The 5,073-nt window shown below is 45.8% G+C and overlaps 1 long non-coding RNA gene across 1 annotated transcript; it reads left to right on the forward strand.

The window, feature by feature from the left end:
* Positions 1 to 1,069: 1,069 nt before the first annotated feature.
* Positions 1,070 to 4,860, forward strand: LOC147000130 (uncharacterized). Its single transcript, XR_015046234.1, has 3 exons — positions 1,070 to 1,205; positions 2,384 to 2,520; positions 4,673 to 4,860. It is a non-coding gene; the product is annotated as an uncharacterized LOC147000130 (long non-coding RNA).
* Positions 4,861 to 5,073: the final 213 nt, after the last annotated feature.

Below are 5,073 nucleotides of genomic sequence, written 5' to 3' on the forward strand. Positions count from 1 at the left end.
GCTTTCTTGGCATGGTTTACTCAGCTGGCTTACAGAACACGGGAGCTGCAGGCCAGGGGTTGCCCCACCCACAGTGGGCGGAGCCTTCCCCCATCAACAGCTAATCCGCAGAGGAAGGGGTTATCTCTGTGAGTTTGAGGTCAGCCTCCTCTACAGAGTGAGTTCCAGGATAGCCAGGGATGCACAGACAAACCCAGTCAAACAAAACTAAAAACAAACAAAGAAAAAAAAATCAAACACTTAAGACATTCAGTCTCTTTAAAATAGATGATTTTTTAAAAAATCCAAAATCTTTTAAAATTCAAAATCTCTGGGCTTCTGTAAAAATCAAAATAAATAATTTATTATCTCAAGAGGGAAGCATCAGGGCATAGTCACAAACAGATCGAACTCCAGAAGTATAAATAACCCAACGTCCAATGTCTGGGACTCACTCATGATATTTTGTGCTCCTCCAAGTGAGTCACTTCTCTGGCTCCACCCTCTGCCATACTCACACCTTGTCTTCTAGGGTTCAGTTGGCTACACTCCCCCCTGCTGCTACTATTCTTGGTGGTCATTCCATGGTACTTGCATCTCCAAAACTTTGGGGTCTTCTGCTGCAGCTGGGCTGCACTTTCACCAATAGCCTCCCATACACTCCTTTATCGTGCGAAGCCTCAACTTCTCCTACTACCAACTTGTCTTAGTCAGGGTTTCTATTGCACCATGACCAAAAGCAAGTTGGGAGGAAAGGATTCATTCAGTTTACACTTCCATATCACTGTTCATTGTGGTCTCCCTTCTCCCAGCCTGGAACCTGCTTGCTCAAGGGTGGAGTTTCCTGCTCATTCATTCTGCCACGCCCACTGCTGGACCCTGTCTCTTTGCTGCTTGGAGCCACTCACGTGTTCATCCTACTACTGGACCCCGAGTTACTTGGCGGGAAATCGGGTTCCCTCCCCCTTCCTTTATTAACTGAATGTTGGAATTAGTAAAGGGGGGCCTTGAACATGAAATCGTCTTGGCCTCGTTCTTTCTCCCGCCCCGTCTAGCTTCCTCTCTTTTCAGCTCGAACTGCCATCCTCAGTTGAACCGTTCTCGTTGGGGACTGCTGGTCGGGCCGCAACAGTTCATCACTGAAGGAAGTCTGGACAGGCATTCAAGCTGGGCAGGAACCTGGAGGCTGGAGCTGATGCAGAGGCCATGGAGGATGCTGCTTAATGGTTTGCTCCCTGTACTGTTTTGTGTTAAAAGAAAATAAAACTTGAGACCTGTGATTCATGTAATCTATGTCAAATAGCCCAAAATGTTGTTTGTGAGCTTTGAAACCTGGGGCTGAGAACATAGCAGAACAGGCCAGGACATGCCCGGGCAAGCCCATTGTTAAGACATTCCTGAGGCTGCTTGACCATAAAGATAAAGAGAATGTCTGGACTGGACCGGTGCCTCCCTATCTCCCGCCCTTCTGACCTAAGTTAAATGTTATCTGCATGTACAGTCTGTTGATGTTTAAATGGACCAATCATGTGAAACAGCGCCAATTCCTTCCCCAGTCCCAGACCCTTTTCTATAAAACCCCCTAGCTTCCAAGCCTCATGGTCGAATCCACTGTCTCCTGCATGAGATACGTTTGGACCTGGAGCTCCGCCATTAAACTACCTCGTGTTTTTACATCAAGACGGTCTGTTTGTTCGTGATTCTTGGGTGCACGCCGAATCGGGAGTTGAGTGGGGGTTTCCCCACTAGGTTCTTTCAGTGTGTCCACGTGACACAGGCTGGAGTTATCACAAAGAAAGGAGCTTCCCTTGAGGAAATGCCTACATGAGATCCAGTTGTAAGGCATTTTCTCAATTAGGGATCCAGAGGGGAGGGCTGGTAGTCTTGGGCTCTATTAGAAAGCAAGATGAGCAAGCCAGGGGAAAAAAGCTAGTAAGAAACACCCCTCCATGGCCTCTGCATCAGCTCCTGCTTCCTGACCTGCTTGAGTTCCAGTCCTGACTTCCTTTGGTGATCAACAGCAATGTGGAAAATATAAGCTGAATAAACTCTTTCCTTCCCAACTTCCTTTTCATGATGTTTGTGCAGGAATAAAAACCCTGACTAAGACACTCCCCATGGCTTGCTCATCCTGTCTTCTTATCCAGCATCACCAGTCCAGGGGAGGCCCCACACATAATGGGTTGGGCCCTCCCTCAATCAATCACTAATTAAGAAAATACCCTACAACTGGATCTGATGGAGACATTTTTTCAACTGAGGTTCCCTCCTGTCAGATGACTGTACCTTGTGTCAAGTTGCCATACAACTAGCCAGTACAGCAGTGTTAGGGTTAACTCACAGAGTTAGCCTACACTAGTCAAGTACTCTAAAGCCATTTTCATTGTTGTTTCTTTTGAGACAGGGTCTCACCGCATAGACCAGGGTGACTTGGAACTCTTGGAGATCCGCACACTTCTGCCTTCTGAGTATCGGGATTAAGGGCAAGCAGTACCACGCCAGTCTCGTTGCCTTGTTAAGCACGAAATGCAGTTTGACCAGGTATGTTCCCATGGCTGAGTAAACATCACTTCTATTCATCTCCACAAACTCTGCATCAACCCAAATGGAAGCTCTGTGCTCACTAAACACTGCCTTCCAGGTCTCCACCCCAGCCTGTGGTAACTTTGACTTCATTTGCAGTCTCTGAATTATAATACCTCATATAAAGGGAGTCCTATAGCATCTACAAAAACTAGCTTTGGTCCTAGGGGAGAAAAGACACAACCACACACCTAACTTCTTAACCAACGCACAAGTGCACGTATGCACGCATGCACGCATGCACACTCTGTAGGAAGCCTCCATGTCCTGCAGTCCCAGACTCTCAGTATCATGGTTATTTGATGAACAAGTTTTAATTGGCCCTGACCCATTAAATACCTTTCCTAAAGACTCAAAGTCCAGGCTGAACATCTAATTAGCTAAGCAAAGTTGTGCTGCACACCCAGCTCGAGGTGAGAAGAATCTTCAATATACTTTATTTTCCCTCTCTGTGGGTACATGCCCATGTGTTTGCGGATGCACGTATGTGTGCTGGTACATGTGTGTACATGTGTGTTTATGGAGGCCATAGGACAAAGCGGGTTGTTCTCCAGGCACCATCCACCCTGTTTGAGATAGATCTCTCACTAGCATGGACCTTACCAAATACTCCATGCTGGCTAGTCAAGTAGCCAAAGTATTTATCTACCTGTCTTTTCATCCCAGCGCTGGGATCATAAGGACAACACACCATGCCTGGTCTTTTTATATGGACTTTAGAATTCAAAGGCCAGCAAGAAGGAAAGACAAAGAAATGATGACTTTTTTTTTTTTTTTTTTTTTTTTGGTTTTTCGAGACAGGGTTTCTCTGTGTAGCCCTGGCTGTCCTGGAACTCACTTTGTAGACCAGGCTGGCCTCGAACTCAGAAATCCGCCTGCCTCTGCCTCCCGAGTGCTGGGATTAAAGGCGTGCGCCACCATGCGCCACCACGCCCGGCAAGAAATGATGACTTAAGAGAGTTTATTTTTGGAAAAACCTGCAGACAGGGTTATTTTAAGAAGCAGAGTCCACCTATCATCTGTTTACAGGTTGGAGCAGGCAGAAGGGGCTTGGGAGAGATTTCTTTGTAAAAGGTGGACATTGGTCATTGCTAGGAGTGACTAAACAGTGGTGACTAGTGAAGGAAAGAATGCCAGGGGACTGCAGACCTCTCCTGTGGCCATTGTCAAGGGGTCTGTAGGGGACTGGGCAGGGATTTAGGAAAACAAATCCGGAATGCTAATTACGGTGATTTCCTGGGAGTGTGTGGGGTAGAGGGTGGGACCTGCCACTATTTAACCAAAGAAGAGGAACTTTTTTAAGTGCAGTGGCCACAGCAAACAAGGGAGCAAGCTCTGGGGGATCTGCCTCAGAGTGCTAGGATTAAAGTCTCATATCAGCACCCCGGCCCCCTTACTACACTGTGAAGGAAGACAATTGAAGGTGATTTACAGGAGTGAGATCTGCAGGGCTCCTCTGTTCTGGCTACACAGAGAGAGCACCTTGGGATCTTTAAAAAGTTCTGAATGAAAAAAAAAGTTCTGAATGTCTGGGGTTGGGAGTAGAAAATCATTTATAGGGGGCTGGTGAGATGGCTCAGCAGTTAAGAGCACCGACGGCTCTTCCAGAGGTCCTGAGTTCAAGTCCTAGCAACCACATGGTAGCTCACAACCATCTGTAACAAAAATCTGAGCCGGGCGTGGTGGCGCACGCCTTTAATCCCAGCACTCGGGAGGCAGAGGCAGGCGGATTTCTGAGTTCGAGGCCAGCCTGGTCTACAAAGTGAGTTCCAGGACAGCCAGAGCTATACAGAGAAACCCTGTCTTGAAAAACCAAAAAAAAAAAACAAAAAAAAAAAAACAAAAATCTGATGCCCATTTCTGGAGTGTCTGAAGACAGCTACAGTGTACTTACATATAATAAATACATAAATCTTAAAAAAAAATTAAAAAAAGAAAAAAAGAAAATCATTTATATCACTATATATAAAATCATATATATCACTAGCAAGACCCCCAAAAACACCTGCACACACACACACACACACACACACACCATGTAATTACACATTTTTTTAAGTCTGAGGATTACTGTGGCAGAGGAATTGTCTGTCTCTCTTTATTGGTCAAGATTCCCAGGTTGAAGCCAGAGAATCTCTTTATCTTCCAAGACATCAAGAGCACGTGTGGATCTTGCAAAAGACTCGGGATGAGTTCCTAGCGCTCTCTTTAATCCAGTTCCTGGAAAACCCATATCTTCTCCTATCTTTCTCAAGCATCCGGCATGCTGGTGCGCATATATACATGTAAGCAAATCACTCTAACACGTTAAAAAAAAGATTAAGAAATGTGTCATTTGGGTGATTTATTCCTTTCGTGATTATGGTAAAATATTTAATACACACCTGAAGGATATCGCCTACTCCACACCTAGGCTGGAGCATAACGCCCATTGTTCCTAGTGTTAGGTAGTTAGCCTGGCTTTAGTAGGTTTGGAGGCCATTGCAGATAGGTTCTCCCATAATCAGAATT

Source organism: Mus caroli, unplaced genomic scaffold (genome assembly GCF_978045245.1).
Source record: "Mus caroli unplaced genomic scaffold, Mus_caroli_1 scaffold_20, whole genome shotgun sequence".
In the NCBI taxonomy this organism is placed as follows: Eukaryota; Metazoa; Chordata; class Mammalia; order Rodentia; family Muridae; genus Mus; species Mus caroli.